We start from the raw sequence: 22,227 nt of genomic DNA, 5'->3' as shown, positions 1-22,227 counted from the left end.
GAGTGAAATATGATTATTCCTTACAACTCATTAATTTTACTCCAATAGTCGATACCCGAGACAAGTTCTTACACATGTACATTAGGAGACATGCCCAATACTGTTCATAGTTCTATTCATAATAGTGTGTGTGGTATATTCATACAGTGGAATACCACCCAACAGTAAAAATAAATGCATCCTCATGGATTAAACTTGAAAACATTAGAAAGCTACTCAAAAGAATGGATACCATATTATTTCATTTTGTAAAATGCAAAATAATAATCTTTATAGGGATCTGTAAATCAGGTGACCCCCCCACAGAGAACACTATTGTTAAATCATTAGTGCATGTCTACCCCATCTCTGTAACATAGTCCCATAAATATATATGTATATATACACTCACTACACACCACATATCACATGCACACACAGAACTTTTTAAAAGCTTGAGATTATACCATATATATATATTATACTATATATATACACTATATATATTATACTATATATATATACTATATATACTATATATATTATGCTATATATATAGTATATATATATTTATAGCATGCTTGTTTTACTTAGAATAAATTATAAACAATTTCTCAAGTGAAAAAAATCTATAAATGATTTTATTGGCCAAATAGAAGTCTAGCATATGTATGTAACATATTTAACCAGTCCTTTACTATTCAGCATTTAATTGATTCCAACATTCTTCCATAATAAATGGCATTGCAGTAATAATATCCTTACACATAAATCTTTATGTTATATACTTTTCATTTTAATAGGACACATTTCTCAGAGTAGAATGGCTTGTTGAATGGCTATTACACTACATACTGCCACCCTCACATCCCTATTAGCTTTTCTAGATACTAACGTTTATTTAATTTCTATCAAGTTGATAGGTGAAAGAGATCATTGAGCTGTTTTAGTTTACTCTCCTTTTTAATCTCTACTTCTCATATATATATATATATATATGCATATGGCTTTTTTCATTCTTTTATAAATAGCTAATATGTTCATTTTGCCTATTTGTGTATATAACTAATGCATTTATCTTGTCTCTTTTTCTTCTGGATAGACTGCTTTTCAAAAACAATGTGAAATACATGCGTGTATGTGTGTGTGTGTGTGTGTGTGCGTTTGCTGAAACTATTATGTAATATAGGCTATTGTTTTCCAGCATCATATTTGGCCAGGCCTCCATGGCTGACAAACTAAGAAATTGGCATGAGTCTTGTTCTTGGTGCTGCTGCCTGCCATGCCCTTCTCAGTGCTTGGTGAAGTGTCCCATATACCCCAGGGCCAGTGGGCAGAACTTCTTTCTTATGCTGTAGGTCAGGGGTTGGCAAACAGAAAAAGTGGGCCAACTCTTGCCTGTCACCTATTTCTGCATGACCTTCAAGCTAAGAAAACATTTTAAATGGTTGGGGAAAAAAATCAAAAGAAAAACCGTATTTCATGACATGAAAATAATGTGAAATTCAAATCTCAGTATCTATAAACCAAATTTTATTGGAACACAGACATACTCAGTTATATTACCTATGGATGCTTTCATGCTACAATGGCAGAAATGAGTAACTACTACAGACACTACATAGTCAGCAAAGCCTAAAAGATTTACTACCTGACCTTTTACAGAAAGTGTTTGTTGGCCCTAGTATCTTTAATAGCAAGGAGATCACTGGCAAGAAGGGAGGATACACCAGACAGATACACATTTCGAGACACAGACAAAAAACAGATTCCTGGAGTTAATGTGTAAATCATGCAGACTACATTTTGTGAAGCATGTTGAAGTGAAATTAAAGACTATGCTTAAAGGCGGTCAAGTGCTACTCTAGGGGGTAAAACCTGTCAATGTATTCGTGTGTGTGGAGAGAGATAGCTGTAGATATAGAACTATATATCTACAGATAAGGTACAGATACACATACAGATACAGAAACAGACAGGGATTTATCTAAATAGATAGGTCCAGATACAGACAAAACTATTCCGTAACAGATACAAATCCAGCAAGACCTTACGTACAGAAGAGGACCAGGACCACAAAAACTAAAGCCCACACAAGGAGGATTCATATTGGACCAGAACAAGAGCTACCCATTCTTTTAATCATACTGGTTAATAGTAATCAATTAAGCATGAGGAAAAGACCCAAAATAGATTTCATAATTCCACTTATAGGAGAATGATCTAGAGAAAAAGAGGTAGAGATATTTAGAAAGAGGTGTGTCTTTAGATTTGAGTTCATTGATAGCACATTTTTTAAAGGTTTCACTCAAGCTCTCTCAGTTATTTTTAAGAAATATTTCTATTATCTTCATTATGTCCCAGCTCAAAAGATTCTGTAGAAAACAATGAAAATGTCAATCAAAGGATATTTCTTAAACAAACTTTGGTACACTTGAGTTTAGATTCTAGATATGGGAATGCTAGATTCTTTTTTAATATGCTGTCTTAATGTACTTTCTGGCTGTCCATGCCAAATATTTACTCTGATACTACTTAAATGCAGTATCATATATTCTAGATAATCACTAAATACTTAGGGGAAAAATATGTTTAAAAAATGTTTCTTTCTCTTATGACTTACACTTTGGCCAAACTTAATTTTCTATATCATCTTCCACCTACCTCCGCCTTTTGCTCCAAAATCAGGTTTCAATTTTCACGGGTTCTTTTGAGCTAGCACCTTACTTAGCACCAACATTTCCACATAAACCAACCAGACTGAAAATCTAGGTTATCCTGATTGCCTAAGTGTCTGGACCTTATTTTATATCTGTAAACCTTTCTAAGTTGCTGATATCTGGACAGCTATGGAACCTTGGGAAGGTTAATTGACATCTTCATCCTTTGTTTCCCTATCTGCAAAATATCTAGCTCAAAGAATGGTTGTAAGGATGAAACGAGCTCTTCTATGTGTGGTACCTACTATGGTGCCCATCTGGTTGCTGATACCTTCCTGTTAACTCACTCTCTAAAAAGACTGCTGCCTCAAACCCCTGAAACTGAAGTTCCAACATGAAAGGCTGAATTGCCTGACAAGGTCAAGTTCATTCTGATTTTCTGTACTATCTGCTTCCTGAAATTCCACATGGAGTCCTGAGAATTTGTTCAAATGAAAAAGTATGATTTACCATAGAGGAGTTACAGGGTAAAGGTGATGATCTACATTTTCCTTCCTTCTAGACTATGGTCTCCAGAATATAAACTGTAGGTACACATATAAGATACCCTTTTTTATATCCCTAGCAAATATATACTAGTAAATGAATAGGTAAATGCCATTTTCACTTTATTGATAAAGTTCTCTGGCTATTGATGCTTACTGGGACTAAGCATGCATTCTGTATGCCCCTTTAAATGTTGGACGTGACAGCACTGCCCTCTCAAAGATTAGCCCTAAAGCCAGATGACTTTTCCAAAATTCACCCAACCCTTCTGTAGCCAGTCCTACCTTCTTTCTTCTTCTCACTCACCCTGCCTTGCTAAGACCCTTGCATATTTTTAAACTCTGTTTATTTTAATGGCATCTCTCTTAAGATCTTTCCCATCTTCTACAATGGGACAGGTGTTTCACTATGTATTACATCCCAATACGAAGTAGAAGTTTCTTTGAGATTATGATTGGGCCCTCATTTAAGCTGTTTTTCAATAAACAATTACTAGATATTGACATCCTTGGCTTGGGGGCTTCCCAGGGACAGTATTCCCCCAGAAGCCATTGATAGATAGTTCTGAAGTTAGGATTGATTTGGGGGGATTTAGGCCGTATGTGGATAAATGGGAAGAAAGGAGGATTTTAAGGAAAATTTCACAAGCAAAAGAGGAATATTAGTCCAGATGTTAAAAAAAAAAAAAAAGAACACATAAAAAGTCTATAAAAGCAATGGGTAAAAACCACTTACACCACCATCTCATCTAAGCCGAAGACATAAAATACTGTGGGATTTCACTATTTTATACTAATGACTTCCGTCCCCACATTGTGTCCATAACTTACCTCTTCCATGGGTCCAGATGACTGTTCCTTGTTAAAATTCATCTGCTTCCAGATCTCTTATTACATCTTCAGGGTACATCTAAATATGTGGCAATCCCCAAAATGAGGGCCCCCAAAACAAGTGTAACCCAGGGAAAACTCAGCCCTTATATGAGTGCTTATCTTTATATCGATAATGTGTGGCATGGAAAAACCTGTACATTAAGACATTTGATGCCATTTACAGTTAATAGTCATAATCTTACTCTTTCTCCTTAAACTTTTTCTCTCTAACCTCTTGGTAAAGTTTGTGTCTTCCAGGTTATAACAGTCTCACATCAGATGATGGCTATGCGAGGATTCCAGCCCACATGGCCCTCAGATGCAAAAACAAAAGGCTGTCCCGCCCCTGGGGCCCCTAGATTAGGCATTCAGAGATTTTTACTCCCTGATAGGCAGGGTCAACGCCCCTACTCAGCCTGGAAGTAGTTTTGGAAGACGGATCATCGCCCCTCTGCAACCCTGTAAAATTATGGGAGTAAAATCTCTGAGGTGGGAACGAGACAGAAGGGAAGAGGGCAGGGCACAGCCACTCAAGGAATGACATAGCAATTAACACTAAAATGGTGGAATATTCAACTTCTAGTAGGCCTTGAGGCTCAAGATGGTGGGAGATTTGTCTTCTGGTAGAACTTGAGCTTCATTATATGCTCATTGTAATATATTGGCATGGTAAATAATATGCCCACAGGGGCCATGACAGTCCCAAGGCTAGCCACAAAAGGTCAGAGTGGGTGGTGGCCCAATTCCTGGGAATCCCAGCCCCTTCCCCCAGGGTAGTTGGAATGTCCTCCCACTTGTCAGCATATGAAGCTACCGAGCCCATAAAAACTAGCAACACTGCCCCTCACTGCCTCTCTTTCTTCCTCCTCTTCAGAGATGGCCTGCACTCAGTCTATGGAGTGTGTATCTACTTTTACTTTAACCTGAGCACCCAACCCTCACATGGCCTTTCTCTTGCCTTCTGAAACAGCCTCCACTCTACGCAGTATGTATCTCTCTAAATAAATCTACCTTTATTAAAAAAAAAAAAAGAACAATGAAAACAGGTTTCTGAGGTCAAATAAGACATTGGGTTAAACAAAATTAAATAAATGCTTTATTGCAGAACATCTCAAATCGTATGCTAGCGTGGATTGTGGAAATATACAAAGTTTCCTAACATGATTTAGTCACGAAACCTTTTTTACCCCTTGGAGGATCTAAAGGGATTAGTGGGAAATGCTGCTCTGTGTATCTATCCTGCTCGTGACAGTTTCTGGTTGTCTGCTGGGGAATCGTCTCGACAAGATTGATCAATTCCTCCTGAAGGAAATCTTGTAATAGCTCCCTTGAACCTTTGTCCTCTCAATTCACCAACCAATCTTCATAGCTAATTTAATTTTAACCAAAGTCACCGCTGTCATAGGTTTTCTTTCACATTATCTGGCTTAAATAACTGTCTCAGATTCAAGGTTTAATAGAGGCGAACAAACAATATTGTTAAAGACCACACAGCCGCCATGATTCCCCCACTTCATAGATGTGCTTAATCTGGTCTTCCAACTTTAACCACAACCACAGAAGTTTAATATTCTGAGAATGCCGAGATGTTTGCTTCTTACCCATGCATTTATTCAACAAATATTTTTGAGGGCCTACCATATGCCAGGCACTGTTTCAGGTTTTTAAGATGTACCAATGGACAAGCAAAGACTGCCTTTGCAGAACCTATAGCTGGAAGAGGGAGACAGACAAGAATAAGCCCAGTAGATAAGCAAATAAATAATTAAACGTTTCAGGAGCGTATGTGTTATGGGGGGAAAAAGACAGAAGTAAGGGGTGGAGTAGACGTGGACATTTTAGATACGGTGGTCTCTTCAAGAAGGTGGCATTTTAGCAAAATCACTAAGGAATTGAGAGGAGCACACAGGGGCTTTCTCTCTACTGGAGAGACAGAAACACAATTTTAGTATCTCTTGGCAAGTGACAAAGCAAAGTTTAGGTACCATGGGAACACAGGTCAGAGGAAACGTTCCAATCTGGGAATTAGGAAAGGCTTTTTGGGAGAGGTCATTTCTGTTAGGAGTTGTAAAAGATTTTTACAATTTATATATATATATATATATATATATATATATTTCCATTCCTAATAAAATGGTACTTGGAAGATGAATGGACAACTGGATGAGTAATTATTTTAGGCAAGGTTTTATGCAGAGCTGTTTTAAATATGACACCTCTCACTCAGCAATGTGAGAGAATTGCCATGGCTCACTGCCTCAGAGCTTCACTTTTTCCCATCCGATAACCAGAATCAAGAAAAACAAAGTATTTGAAAGTGCTTAAAAGACATAATAAATAGAGAAGCTATGGGAGCCCCGTTCTTGTTGGTGTATTCATGAAGGGATCAGCAGGCAATATTTTATTTTGTGGACCTGGGGTTTTGCAGACTGTCTTCTCCCAGGGGAACTGCATTTGGGGGTAGGGGGAGCTGTGTAGTTGAAGGAAACCCAGAGACCCGGAAGCGGAATTTCCAGCAGGCGTCCCTACAGAAGTTGGGCCAGGGAGGCAGCAGGTTTGTAGTTTTCCACGTAGGTAGCCAACTCATCGGCCTCCGCCTGTTACCAGTCATGAGGCTGAAGCTAAATGCTTTGTCAGAGTCTGCTCCTCAGGCGGGAACTGCCATGGTAACCACAGTGCCCGCAAGCTTCGCTGAAAACCTTTTGAGTTTCAGCAGAAAGAAAGGGCTGCGTCAAACAAATGCTGATCCCCCCCTCCTCCAAGCGTGGAGTCCATCCAAACCTGGGAGCCCCGTGCTGCAGTCTGGAGGCTCCTCTTGTCCTACAAGCCTAACCTTCAATTTGAAAATGTCCTGAAAGCTTTCCTCAAAATGAAAATATTTGTTCAAATCCTCAGAATGCAATAGGAAAATATCCTTCTAGCAAAAGCAATGACTTAGCATTTTGGGGTTGGCACAAAAGTAGGAAAACATAGCCCAGGGAATCACAGCCTGTCTGGCTATTGGCTGGGTCTTGCTTCTGAGGATTAAATCGCCTTATGAACTTGGCTTACCTTCTCTCTCGATGGTTCTTGGATAGGAGTCCCAAGACCTCATATTTTTATGTGCCCTAATCTACTTGGAGACTCTAACAGAGACTCACAGCATCGCACCACAGAGACTAACTTCCACAAGATTCTTATTGTTGAGATGGGGAAACTGAGGTCCATAGTGGTTTTGTGATTTATCTCCAAGGCCACACAGCTAGTTAGTGTCAGAGCTGGGAATAAAATCCAGTCTCCTGCCTCTTTCAACTACCTCATATCACTTCCTCCTCCCAGAAATGTTTCCCCTCTATTAATCCTTTTCTTCCTAGGTCACGTGATAAAGTTTGTGTTAATGTTAGTAAATGTCTTTGGAGCAAACTCAAGGGTAAATATTCTCAAGTGTGCGCTCCTTAGGGACACATAACGCATGAGCAAGAAACTAGGTGGTCTGAAAGAGGAACTGTAAATGACACTTATTTCAAGTTCTCAGCCTTACAGAGCGAGAGGGGCCAACTTGCTTAACCTCTCTGTTTCTGTATCTGCAAAGCCAGGAGGTCTGTTTCCATTTAGTGGTTGCTCTGAGAAGTATTTGGAATCAATGACAGGGGTGAGTAGTACTTGGGGGCTGGGGAAAAAAGAAGAGCCTCTGCCTCCCCATGCCCCTGGTTTTGCTTTGAGTAGCTGTAATTGTTCTGTACTCTACCCAATTCCTCCCCACCTTAAAACCCCACTTCCCTCCCTTTCTTGTAGCTAGTCCCAGCCCTGCCTATACGACATGAAGAATCTATCTTATTATGTTTCCTAACCAGATCCCCGAGCTGCACAATATTTTGTATACTTAATTCAGCCATTCAGAAACTGTTTGCACACTGGAACATGGAGTTAAGTGCTAAGCCCACAAATGGGTTCCTATTCAACATTCATTCAACAAAGACTGCATTTCGTCAGTGTCTACTACGTAGCAATTCCTGTGCTGGGTGCTGAGAACACAAAGTTAAGTAAGATTGAAACTTGACCTTGGGAAACACATCTCTAGTGGGAAGTATAAAGATGAGCAAATAATACTTAAACTGAATTCAGGTTTATTATTACACTATGCTTTTTTTTTCCTAATGCAAATTGTGTAAATTTCATTCAGTGTTTCCCATGAGTTTATGAGCATGAGAAGATGCCACATTTTCAAAATAAAGATGAGGAGGGCTATGATGTTATTGTGGGTGGTGGTGTCTTTATTCTCTTTCTGTGATTTCTACAGTTTTAGAACATTCGTGGGCCACATTTCAACTTTTTTGCAGACACAGATGAGGAACTACCGCTAGGACTCAAGCCCAGTCCCTAACCCTGGAGTCATCCTAGCATCTGAGATTCTGTGATGTCAGCTACCATTTTACCCACTTTATGGATAGAACTGCTAGCACACCACTTTAGGGACCTCTGAAACATCCCCCAAGCTTGGATGAATGTCTCACCAGTCACCACGGCCTACAGACACCTTGTTCTACCTGTCAGGCAGGGTCCCTTTTAACTTCCTTCAATGCTTTTTGCAGTCAACAAGGCTATGCAGAACTGGACTCTAGGATATGATGTGTCCACCAGAGAGACGCAGACGTGCAGGATGGTGTCATGAGTGTACTTCAGGAACATCAACTGACAGTCCCCTTTAAGATTCTGAAGTTTTTCCTTCCCCATGGAAGCATCAAGCTGAGCAATAATAGGAAAGAAGGAAAAAGAAAGAAGACATGAGTGACTACATCTGGTGTTGTGCATTTCATAATTGGCGCATTAAGAAACGTCTAATCCTATAGACTTGCTTTTAATAGAAACCAGATACTTCTGAGGTTTTATCTCCCAGGACATCGTCCAGCATCATAAGAAAATCCCCTGCAGAACAAGAGAAAGTGAGGCATTAGAGTCCGAGCAATGGACTAGTGTCAGCAATAACAAAATGGCTTTAAAGCTCAGAAGTGTGGATTTTTCAAACCCAAGTGGGGATATTTATGAAGGCATTAGAGGGATAACGGCAGGAGAGCTAGCAAGAGCATTCAGAATGGAAGTGCGGAAATGTCTCCCAAGCCAGACTGTGCAATGACAGAGTGCCAGAGACCACGTGGGCGAAAGAACCCAGCCCACGCTGTTTTGTTAAGGGCTTGAAATTCCCTGGGCAGGGACGACAGGGCAGCTACGCTGTTTGTTATTAGTTGTTGCTGTTTTTCATACCACACGAATGCGACCCTAGAACCAAAGCAACTGTTGTACTTTGAGTGAAGTTTAGAAATGTCCTTAGAGAGCAAGAGTCAAACACAAAACCACGACTCTGTTAGTTTTGGCTCCGCCAGGGGCAGAACCTGAGGCAAGGATTTGCATACAAATTGTTTATTTGGGTCATGCAGACAGCCGTGGTAGGTAAATGGGGAAGAGAAACAGAGGCGGGAAGATGGTCAATAAAAGGTGTATGTTAAGTCAGCTACCACCCAGAGAACTGAAGCTTCATACCCTAGGACTTCCAGCCTGATGTGCTGAACAGGGTGGTCCTCTTGTGCTTCTGAAAATAGAAAGATGCAGCATCTGGGAGTCTGATGAGGTGCACCAAATGATACAGGAGATGTAGAGGCAGCCAGCAGGGTTGGGGGTGAGGCACTGAGGGCATCTGCTGCACTTCCAGCCACGCGGCTTAAAGGGCTGGTTTAGTGCCCGCAGTGGAAGGGAGGGTCTCCTCCTGCAGCATTATCATCTGCCCCAGTGATGAAACTCACAGCACCCAGAAGAGCCCCTTCTGAGACAGATTCAGGTCCTTAAGTGGATGAACATTTCTCTACAGATTCAACCACCACCATGAGCAAGCATTAGGGCAGCTAATGCATGAGGGCTATCAAGGTTTCTCTGAAAGCTCAGGGAGCGTGACTCTGGGAGCTGGGCTGACCCGGGAACGCCCCGCAGAGTGACGCCTGGTGCAGAGAATGGGCTTTCAGCTCAGATGACCCTGAGTTGGAATTCTAGCACTGAGGCGAATTACATAAATGAGTCTGGCTCTCTGAGCTTCAGTTTCCTCACCTGTCAAGTAGGGGTCTGGTCAGTTACATGGCAGAGTTCCTGGGAGAATTCTGGAAGCCTGCAGCAGTGAAGTGTCTACTGTGGCTTGTGGCATCTCATAGGAATGCCGCAAATGTCAATCAAAGTTCATAAGCATCTTCACAGCCCCTTGGATCTCTTCCAGGTGCTGAACCCCACTCTGTTGTAGTCTCCTCATAAGAACCTTGCTGATACAAATGACCTTACGCAAACCTTTCTGATCCAGGCTGGTCTGACCTGCTGAGGCACAGTCTAGAACACTCTGCTATCATACAGGGAGCTTCCCTGATGGCCTCTGACAGGGCTCACCAGAAAATTCCCTCAAAATGCAACATCCTTTTGGGAAAAAGGAAAGCAGCTTTGGACTCAAACAGACCTGGATTTGCTACTTCCTGTTCTGCTATTTAAAAAAAAAAAAGTTTACTCAGTACCTATTTTGTCCAGATCACTATATTGGGCACTGCACAACCTCAGGAAAATCCAGGAATTTCTGACAGAGACAAAGCATTTGGAGATGGAGAAGGAGCAAACACAGGGCCTGTCCCTTTGTGGAACACAGGAAAGGGCCTCTTCCCCCCATTCCTAAGCTCTACAGGGGACTGGCCAAAGTGGGTCATGATCACCCCCAAGGGATATGCACAGTTGGGAGAAAGATGCCTGAGGTCCCCCCCAAATCAGAACACTGTAAGATTTAGAAGAGCAGAAGTGCTAATTCCAAAGCCCACTAGATGAGGGGTGAAGGGAGCTGATGTGTTGACATGCCTCCTTTTCACTGATTCCCAGAGAATGTCTTCAGGCTTCCCAAAGGCAACGGATCTGACACCCGCAGTTAAATGGATGGTAACTAGCAAAAGTTGAGATGAGGGTAGAACGGTGTCAAGGAACGACAGTTTTCTACTTGCCTCGATCAAGTCAGCATGGATGGCTAAAGGAAAGAGTTGGGGGACATGCTGGCTAGTCTCCATAGAATCAAAATCCTTCCTTCTCTGCGCTGCCTGGGAAGGTTGACCTGAATAGGCGACATCAGCAAGTTCCATGTTGGGTTGCCCTGGAAGCTAATGTCCTTCACCAAAGGCCACACCTTCTGTCAGGGGGCCCTTTCCATGCAGCTGGGCTCTGTGTTCCCTCCCAGACCCTTTGGGCCTCTTGGTAATCACAGCTCCCAGCTGTTGGTAGTCCATATGTAGCACTGCTCCATTCTTTCTCGGTTTCCATAAATTCTGGACACATTGTTGTAAATAATCCCTTTATTAAACTTTCCTCAGTCGCCCAGTTTGGGTACACACCGTCTGCTTCCTGCTGGGATCTTCACAGAGATCAATGTGCTTTGCAACAGGGAGCATGTAATGACCTTTTCCATTTGTTAAGCTTTTCTCAGTACACCAGCTTTAGCGAGATGTCTCCATGTGTTGAAGAACAAACATGGAACAGTTTTATTCTTATTCTAACATTTATCAACTATATTCTATTAAATCCCCCTTTTAGAGCAGGATGCAAGTTCCCTACATCACGCCTCAATGAGACTCCAGAGCTTTCAGTTACTCTTGGTTACTAAGAAAATCTTATTCCATCTTCTAAGATAATGCCATTCACTTTAAAACTTCAATCTCATACTTGCTGTCATCCTTCCTCCTCACCCCATGTGGGTTTGGCTAGAGGCTCTCGTCCTTGAGCACAGGGCTCATGATCAGGTCTCATATACATCACTCACCCGCTTTACCCCTGTGATTCCTACATGCTATTGGTGGGTGAGGTGGGAGAAGAAGGAAAGACACACTGCCCCCTCTTAGGTGATGGTGCTAGGGGAGGTGGCTGGATTCTCTTAGATGGATTGTGGTGTTTCTCTGCTGATGACTGGCCATTGGCTTTCCTTTGATGCAGAGAGCACACCAATCATCATCTCTACTGGAAATTATTGGTTTGCATTTGACCTCTTCTCCTCCCGTTCAGTACTCCATCAAGGGCATCCAGCCACATTCTCTTGCTTCTGGTATACCCCACTTACTAAGGATCCTGTCACAAGGATGCCAGCAAAATCACTCAAGTCCAGCCACTCCCTGATGAAGAAAAATCCCCAAGTCCTTGCGGATTGCCCTTTGGCATTCAGCTCCACCATCTCTCTCCTGTCTGTCTCATACCCTGCCTGGGATGGGCATTCTGCTGATTCGTTGTCTAAGCAACTCCAAGAGGAGACATCTCCAGCTTAGAGGAGGACACACTATTTGAGCACCCTCAGTCTTTATCAGCACTTTTCATGGGTCCTTTTCCCCTGTGCCCCAGGAAGGGGAAACACCTGGAGAAGTGAAGGCAAACGATGAGCCCTTCCCTAAGCTGGGATGCCCCTCCTCTGTGCCAGTCCTCCCTTACTATGAAATTAGAAAGGAGATGAGCATGTTCTCAGCAAGCCTTCTTGGGAGGGCACTGTCTCCCAAATGTTGGCACTTTTCTATCTCACATGTGAATGTGGGATACTGAAAAGCTCTTTGTTCTCATCTTTAGGTCTTAGCAGTAATTCCATGAAAATCAAGAGAAGTCTCACTCATCACCTAACACTTGCTTATTCCACCAAACTTGGATGCGAACCCCACATCTATTACTTCATTTGATTGTCAAAATAACTAAATTTTTAGGGCTAACATGAACCTCACTTTATAGAGGGGAAAAATGAAGGTATAAGGAAGACAAACGACTTGCATAAAAAAATTAATGCTCGAGTATGGATTTGATCATAGAAACCAGGTGTCTTGACTCTGCCCAGTGATTTTTCTGATAGCAGATTAGACTGTGAGCTCCTTGAAGGTCAAGAGCATATCTTGTTTGTTTCTGTCTCCTTATGCACCTGACAAAGATAGTATGTACTCTGCAAACATCAAGTAAATGGAAGAGCAAATAAATTTCTAGACTCTCCATTGAGTCCCAGAATCTCAGACTGGAAAGGGACATTAAAAGCCATATAACCCAGCTCTGCAGCGGGTGGACGAACCCCACCTACAAATCTATTTCCTCCTCAGTATTGCCCTTTAGTCTTTTGAAACCTATGATCATAAGTTCCGAAGATTCGTTCTCTCAGCAAGCACCTTCGGTTAACATAGTGATTCCACAAGGGACGTGGTCTTGAAGCTTTTATGGGTCTAAAGTGAGCCAGCAGCAGCTGCTGCATGATTTACCGGGCAGCATGCTAACCCTTTTACTTACACTCTTATTTAATTCTCACAAGAAACCTCTGGGGATGATGCCACAATTATTATCCCTATTTTAAGGTGACAAAGCTGAGGCTTAAACTAGTTATATTACTTTTCCAGGATCACACAGCTTTAGAAAATAGTCGTGTCATATTTTGAACCCAGGACTGTCTGAGTCCAGGGCCTGAGGTTTCGAACATGACAGCTCTCAAACAGGATCCCTAGTTGTGGTCTAACCAGAACAGTGTACGTTGGAGACATCAATCCCCTCATCCCAGAAGACTACCCTTATGGCTGCCTACACCATCTAGGAAAACATTCTCATTTATAATGAAAAACAGATTCTTGCTTCTCTGTGCTGTCGTGAAAATACAGCTTTGTGGCATTCTCCGTTTTCATGTATTTTTCTCTTCCAAGCACTCTCATTCCACAGAGCTCTTGGTTGTAAGAAACCAATACGCTTCTCTCTCACCATTAAGATCTGACAAGAAGAGTGAAGTGTGAGCACATCAAGGCAGTTGGCGTGTCACCGCTGTCAGTAAAGGAAGGCTGCTTGCTGAGAAGATGATTTATGTTGCTTTGAATGAAACTGAAATAGGAAACTTCTCCATACATCTCCCCTCCCCCACAATCCTGTGCCCATGAGATACTTCTTCAGGGTTAGTATGACATCGGGAGATATCCTGAGATCTGTAAACATTCTGGCTGCAGTATCATTGACTTGTTAAACGGGGAGAGGCTTTAGAATTCATCCAGTCTGAGTCCCTCAGCAAATAGAAGACACTGAGACGCAGAGAGGGGCAGTCACTCACCCAATGTCACACAGCAACTTACTGATAAGCACAGCTTTAAGTCTTCTGACCCCCAGGCTGGATGCTTGTCACTGAACACCACTCCCTCAATGAAAGACTTGACAGATAAGACTGACTAGGCAGGGGATAGGTGAGAAATCTTACTTATTGATCTAGTCTATGGCAGTCATTGTTCATTTTGTCTTCACGAGCCTTATAAATACACTGAAAACTGGTATAATCTTCATTTTATATGTGAGGGAATTAAGGCTCAGAAATTTTAAATAATTTTTCTATATGCACATAGCAGGGAAGTGGCAGACCTACTTCTAGAACCAGGTTGTCCCAATTCTAGCACTTGCGTCTTCTCCAGAACTGATGTGTCCATAGCTGAACCCTGATCTTTCTCTTCCCTTCTCCTCAACTCTTCCCCGTCCCCTCTTCTTTCCCTCTCTGTCCCTCAGCATCCCTTTCCCAGTAAATGGAACCGCCATCTACACAGTGACTCAAACCAGAAACTGGAAGTCTTCACTTTCTTTCAAACCCCACATTTAATCAAGCTCCAAGTTTTGTACATGCTACTTCCTAAAAATCTACCTACTTCTTTCCCTCTTCACTGCCACTATCCTTCATCATGACATTATCAGCCACTACCTGGACCACCAAGGAAGCCTTCTGATTTAACCCCCATCCCCGCCCTCGACGTTGACGCTAGAGGGATCTCTTTATCTGACTGTATCACTTACTACTTAAAACTCACTGATGGCTCACTAACAGAGATGTTCCCTCTGTTGCCCATTCAGCCCTCTTTTCCTCCTGCTCTCCAAGTTGCCACCCAACTCTCCATCATGCCTGGGGACATCTTTGCCTGGCTAACACTCAGACTTCAGGTCTCAGCCTGAACTTCACTTGTGCAAGTGACCCTTCCAGGACCTTCCAGATCAGTCAAGCTCCCTCTTTGAGTCACTGTCATGGGTCCCTTTGTTTAATCTTTAATCTCATTTGACAAGCTTGTAACATATGTCCCGCACCTATCTTCCTCTGAAGACCCCATGCCCTGTGAGGCCTGGACCTCTGACTTGCCTGAGCGCTCCGCCCTCCCCACCACCAAGCCCAATGTGCGGCACATGGTGAGTGTTTGGTTAATATATGGTGAATGAATGAGTGAAATTAAAGATTAACTTTCCAATTGAAAGGATGAGTAATGTGTGGAATCTAAGGATTTCTGCTATAGGTGGCCTCTAATCCACATCCTTACAGGCTGCTACACATGGGAAGCATATAATCCAGGTATCAAGTGAAGTTTGTCTTGTGCTATTTAATACTTTGCTTTCCACAAATGAATGGTACTGTTGTAAACAACAGCTGATGCAGAGTGGATTTTGGATTCACTAGCATTGGTTAACGTGATGAATTTAATCACTGCATGCAACATATTGGCCGCATTTTTTTTCCTTTCCATTGCCAAATATTAAATGTGTTCTGGCTTAACCTCCTACAAACGGTCTTCCTTGAATGATAAATAACCACCAGGCTAGCACATGTGTCTGAGTGTTGGCAGCAATATTTATATATAAACACAATGTGCCTAGATGTAGCAACTTAGAACTGCAGAGTGCTTGAAGGGTCTCTGGGAATCATTAAACACAACCCTCTTACTTCACAGATGGGAACACTGGACTTCCAGGTCAAGAGGGTAGATTAAGTACATGTGAAAATAACCCCTTCCACAGTTCAAACTCATAGAAATTCTGGATGAAACATTTATAAAAATACATAAACCAACTACAAAGCAAGGAAGGGAAATCTCCCTCTGCCAGAAATTTAGAGGGAACCCCAGTGGTGAGTGGAAGGTGAGGATAAATTGCTCCCGAGGGAATTAGGTCCAACACAAGTTTCAGGAACTGAAGTTTCAATTGCTCATGTTGGGAAGGGGTTGGGTCAGCATTCTAGGGTCTGCAGCCAGGACCCCTGCATGGACCTAGGAGTTACAATAGGTTTTTTTTTTGTCCACAAAAGAGGATCTGAAAATCTCCAACAAGTAGAACTAGGCCATAGCCAATAGCAAGCCTATGTACCCTTTCTGAGGGTGGAATATAGCATGAGATGGGAATTCTAAAATTCTGCCTTACTGGGAACAAATTTGACTTGTCTTATCAGTGTGGGAAACCAAAATCCTAGAAACTAACATGGAAAACAATTTAGATGGAATAAACTCTATCGCATCTGGTCAAGGACAAACACTGAAGTGCCTTGTTGAATTTGGTCAGAAAATCAGAACCTACTTTAGGGAATTAACCTTACACAGCATTTGGAAGGACTTGGAGAACAAGATCAGGAAGGTCATTCCTGGCTGTTAGGATCTGGAAGTACAGGAAATGGCGGGCAGACTGCCATCAGTGAGCTCAGTTGCTTGAAATGGAAGATTCACCAGAGCAAGAGTCAGAAAACCATGGCCTGTGGGCCAGACCTGGATCACAGCCTGTTATTGTCAGCTGGCTACCTAAGAAATTTTTTTAATATTTATATAGAAAGTAAAAAAGAAGAAGGAATATATAACAGAGACCTTATATAGCCTGCAAAGGTTGAAATATTTATCCCTAGTCTTCTACAGAAGAAGTTTGCTGAGCCCCTGTTCATGAGGCTATCTGAAAGACACTTGGCAAAACCCCACCTTTGCTGTCTGTCAATGTTCCTGCGTATTCCCGCAGTAGCTGTGGCCAGAGAGCAGCTTCCCCATTTTCTAAATCTTATGTGTTTCTTATTGTCAAAATCTATCCCAAGGAGTCTGGGAATTGCAGTTCTCACATTTCACTCTTAGGTGCAGTGAAGAATGTAGAAACGGCAGGAATGATACTAAGGTGACAACCCAGATGGGATGTTCACAGCCCCGTGCGAATGTGGGAGAACAACCCTGCGTACGATAACTCACACAGAAGATGAACTCACAGAACAAAATTCCAAAACATTACATATATATTACACATATACATGAAATATATTACATTTAAACATTATGTATATAACATGTATATATATGTTCAAATGCATAATAAATCAATGCACGTAAGTCCCTCCAAAATAGGGACACTTATATGAGGACTAAAGGTAACATTGTAACCTGAAAAGAAATTTAACATGCATAAATGTTCAAAGAATTAAAGGAAAACAATGGCAACAATAAGAAAAAGGGAGATTTTTTTAAAGTAAAATTAAAAACAAACAAAGTAATCACCAAGATACCACCACTTCATACCTACTTTACTGGAAAAACAAAACAAAACAGAACAAAACTATTAGATAGGAGTAGATATAAGAAGTATAAGAAAAATTGCAGACTAATTGGTAAATCTACATAAGTAACTAAGTATTGAATATAATATGAATAAGAACAATAAGAATGACTATTCATGCAAGTGCTTAAAATAAACTGGAACTTTAAAATTAGGCAACAATATCATGGTGGTTTGGGTAGGGTATTGGGCAGAGAAATATTAAAACATGTTCAGATGTACCCCTTTTGAGAACAGGATATAGTCACTGATTAACTTTAGATTTTGTTAGAAAATTTAGGCACATTTGTTAAAATCCTAAGGATAACTATTAAATGAATTGTTTTGTAAATTTTCAAAACACAGTAGTAGAAATATGAATATTGAAGCAAATTTATTATTCAAGCAGAAGGCAAGAAGGATGGATAGCAGAGGACCCAGGGGCTCAAGGTGGAGTCCTGGAGAAGCCAATGCCACACAGCCAGTTCAGACTGGGCCAGGACCGTGCCCACGGGACATGGCTCCCAGCTCACTGCTATCTCATTTACAACAAGATCTCTCTCTCTATAGACCACTGCTGATTTTTGCAAAGGAACCTTGTGAGTCCCACTGCCAACTTGTGCTCCCATAAAAACTTAAGATTCAATTTGATAGTACAGTGAGAGAAAAAAATTGTACTTTGTATTTAAATATACATGGTCTAAATTCCAACTATTCCATCCATTGGATGTATCCTTGGATAAAGTATATAATTTCTCAGCTCCAAGTTCAACATTTGCTGAATTGAAGTAGTAACAGTTATCTCACAGAGTTAATGAGAACATCAATTTATTCAATATAGATTAAATAAACATAAAGTACCTGATTTAATTCCAGATGCTTAATACAAGTTCAATAAATATAGCTAGAGTTAATGGTGGAGGAATTTCCAACATAGGAAGAAAGAAGTCAACACTGGAGAGGTACTGTTGAATACCAGCTCCAAGGAATTTAGCAAAACAATTAACTTAAAAAAAAAAAACTGATGGTGAGGTAAGAAGTGAAGATGATCAGGAAACAGGTTGGGAAACATGGTGCAAGAATGGAGGCAAGGCCTCAAGATTGAGTCTGAGGGTGTTGTATGGCTGCCAGAGGCTCACCTACGTAGTGCCAGTTATGAGACATGGAGACAGGTCAGGTGGCTTAGCAGAAATTGGCCCACAGGCTAACACCTGTTTTTGTAGACACAGTTTTAATGAAACCCACTCATGACCATTTGTTTAGAGACCATCTATGGCTACTTTTGCAATGGCTGGGTTGAGCAGTTGTATCAGAGACCATGTTTCCAGCAAAGCCTACAACATTTACTATCTCGCCCTTTTAGAAAATGTTGGCCAACCCTGGGCTTAAGGAATACACATGCTCAGACAATCTCCACCATTCTATAAATGGTGAGGCCAATCTTAGGTCTCTGAAATAGACCAGCTCATCATGTAGCTGGGTCAATGGAGATGAGCTTAAACTATCTTCAGGCTACTTATTACAAGGGCTTTCAACTCCCTTGCTTTGGTCTCATCTAGTGATGAACTATCTTCTTATCGGCAGTTTTATCTCTAATTTCTGATCTGTGTTTACCTTTTGAAACTGATCATTGGACCTGACTTCCCTAGTTTAACCTTTGAAACAGCCCCAAGACCTGAGCTGTGCTCTCCTCCGTCTGCTTTGTGTAAATGTCCTGTCTTATCCAGATCTAGTCCTCCATGAGGGAGGAAGACACCAGAATCACTCGGAGAGCAAGGATCATGTCTTACCTCTGTTTTCCACACAGATTCTGACACATGAGAGAACATGAGGAAATGTCTACTGAATAAACAACATCATGTAAAGAGGAAAATCCAGACATTTATATAGACAATAAGCTGGCCAAAGGAAAAGACACAAGAGTATGTAGATTCATAGGAGCCAGTTGGTATTAGGGAATTGGCAAAAAATGAGATAGAAACAGCAGGAAGAATTCAGATCAAATAGGGCTGTGTGTATAGGGTAAGGCATTCAGATTTGATTTTCAAGACAGTTGAATGATTTACAGTCAGAACTGAGACAAACTTTTTTACCTATCATTTGTTTTAATGTCCTGTGACTTGAACGTAGAGGGATGGAAGGTGGCAGAGGTGGAGACAAGAGAAATGAGAAGTTTAAGAGTTGTGTTATCCACTCCCCCACCTTGCTGGGCCTTGAAGTCCAGGGAAACTCTGGTTCCCAGGCACCCATGCCATGGCTTCAGTTCAGTTTGGCAGTGGGAGGCGCTGGTGGAAGGTTGGAGAGTTGGAGGAGGGAAGATACTGGGGTATTCCTGCTCCTTTTTTCTGTTCCAGAGGTGTCCCCAGTAGTGTCTGCCTCTCCTTTATTGTCACAGCACCCTCTCTATATAGTCCCATTCCCAATGGGTACTCCTCATTCCTGGGTAACAGTGTCATTCAATGTCATTTCCTTTGGTCCTTACAGCCCTGGGGTGGGAGCAGCTTTCTCTTTTATTTATTTTTGTTTATTTAGTATTTAATGGAGGTTCTGGGGATTGAGCCCAGGACCTTGTGCATGCTAAGCATGCACTCTACCACTTGAGCTACACCCACCTGCAACCCCCAACTTCCTCTTAAGTTTCTAATCTCTAGGTTGCCTCACATTCTCCATTTGACCTTTCAGCTCTTCTAACAAGTTTGTCACCAGTTCACCATGTTAAATCCTCCACATTAAACTTCCTGTCTGTCTTCTGTTTTTCTGATTGGGCTCTGATTAAGACAGAGATGAAAGAAGACAAAAGAACTTGCATTTATTTATCTCTGCATCCCTCGTCCTTAGCATTGGCCTGAAACAATAGATACTGATTCAATAAAACTATTCAACAAAATAAAGACCCATTCCTTCCCTTTTCTAACTCCTAGTAATAATGAGTCCAAGAAGCAAGAATGAAAGTGATGGCAAAGACAGTGTTCTCACAATTCCTGCAAGTGAAAGAATCATAGTGAATTTCAAGGAAAATGAAATCCGTATGTTTTTGATTCATTAGCACTTCCCATCAGACCTGGTCTAGACAAGATGGCTGGAATACAGAAGCTACTCCAATGTGCTTGGAAAGATCAAATGTAGCAAATCTGATCAAATGTAGCTAAAATGTTGGAACCCTAAAAGCCTCATAGTTCAGGTGGAAAGACTGGATGGCAGTTGATAGCTGCACAGCTCAGCAGGAGGACAGAAGACCTAAGAACAGCAGACTTGGGTTCATGCTAGCCAGTGTGGTATCCAGCTTCTAATCCCCAACCAATCTCTGAAATATTTTTTATCAGTCTTTCCAGGACTCTATGTTTTGACCAAACTTTCCCTAAGAGACAGCAGGACACACTGGAATGAGCACAGAACTTGGAATCTGAAAACAAGATACTAATTTTCACTTTGCTGCTTAATAACTTTGTGAGCTTGGTCAACATATTAAACTCTTTAAGCTGAAGGATTTTTCATCTGTAAGATAGAGATACTAGTACCTACATCATAAGGGAATTGTGACATCCTAATGAAATTACCTAATATATTAATGAAAAAGTATAGTATGGTTAAAGAGATGTGCTATCAAGTCAGGTTTTGGTTGGACCCCTTGTTCTCCCTCTTACTCATTGCTCTAAACCATGGTCTCTTCAAATATAAAATGAGGATAATAATAATGTCTACTTGATAGTGTTTTTGTAAAGATGAAGATAACTAATTGTTGTAAATTGCTTAGCAAGGCATTTGGTATCTTGTGAGCATTTAACACTATCAAAATCAGTATGTCCTGTCTTGCACATATGAGAAACATGGTTATATGCATCCTTTCATCTTCACAGCAGCCCATGAGATGAGTATTGCTATTAATCCCATTTTAGAGATGTTTACACTGAGGCTTAACTTGCCTAGGATAACGTAGTTCATCTTTGCCAGGGATTACATAGTTAGCTTACAGAGTCAGTTCTGACACTGACCGCAAAATCTTTACTCATAAATAATGCATAATACCTCTGAATTATCAGCTATTAATATTGTTATCATTACTGAGAACTGTGTAAGGTTACTGGCACAGATTGGCTATTTTTATTTAATTAGCTTCCTACCTTTTATGTGTAAAGGAACATTTACTACCACCTATGATGTACACCATTGTGAGTGAGGTTCACGAGTCGTCTTCTCAAGTGAATTACCATCGTTTTTCATGCTGATATACAAACTGAGACTTCTTTTTTGCCATAGAGACAGGAAATCCTATTTATTTTTTGATTTTTTAGTGCAGCTCGGAATCAAAGATGATCTATATTTTGGAAAGATTTTTAGTAAAAGTAATGGAATGTCATATGTATTTTTTCTTTTTACAGTAAGCCAAGAAAAAGAGCGATGAACTTGGAGTCCAGGACCCAGGGGGTTAAGTCCGGATCTGTGACCTTGAGTACACCCCCAGATCTTGCTAAGGCCCTAGTTTCCTCATCCATAAACTGAGGGTATTGAGTGATGTGACTTCTGGCATCTCTTCCAATCCTAAAATATGAGTGTTATTTTGCCCACAATGTCAATGTCTTTTATGGTGATGATGATAGCAAAAGAAGACATTTACTTAACTGGGCACCTACAAGTCTTCATCTGATAGCGCTAATGTGTGCTTATATCCTCTCATACTTGGCTTGCAGCAAAGTGTTATTCTAAAATTACAGCTCCCTCAAATCACATTATTTCTCTGTATTAAGCTGAACCCTCACACTTGAAGTTTGAAGTTTTTATGATTTTGGCCAGAGCGAGACGTCCTGTTTTCCAGGGAGAGAGGACTTTAAAAT

At 41.2% G+C, this 22,227-nt stretch overlaps 1 long non-coding RNA gene across 1 annotated transcript in view; it reads right to left on the bottom strand.

Annotated features, from left to right (window-relative positions):
• Positions 1–1,598: 1,598 nt before the first annotated feature.
• Positions 1,599–22,227, bottom strand: part of LOC105071664 (uncharacterized) — a 294,007-nt gene continuing 273,378 nt past the window's right edge. Inside the window, exons 15-17 of the long non-coding RNA XR_012511253.1 lie at positions 9,575–9,623; positions 8,893–8,962; positions 1,599–8,782 (exon numbers count right to left, since the gene is read on the bottom strand). This is a non-coding gene — a long non-coding RNA (uncharacterized LOC105071664). The remainder of the gene's footprint in view (positions 8,783–8,892; positions 8,963–9,574; positions 9,624–22,227) is intronic.

The sequence above is a fragment of the Camelus bactrianus genome, chromosome 13, assembly GCF_048773025.1.
Source record: "Camelus bactrianus isolate YW-2024 breed Bactrian camel chromosome 13, ASM4877302v1, whole genome shotgun sequence".
In the NCBI taxonomy this organism is placed as follows: Eukaryota; Metazoa; Chordata; class Mammalia; order Artiodactyla; family Camelidae; genus Camelus; species Camelus bactrianus.
The sequence above is the reverse complement of the archived record's forward strand: the minus strand, read 5'-3'. Positions and strand labels throughout refer to the sequence as shown.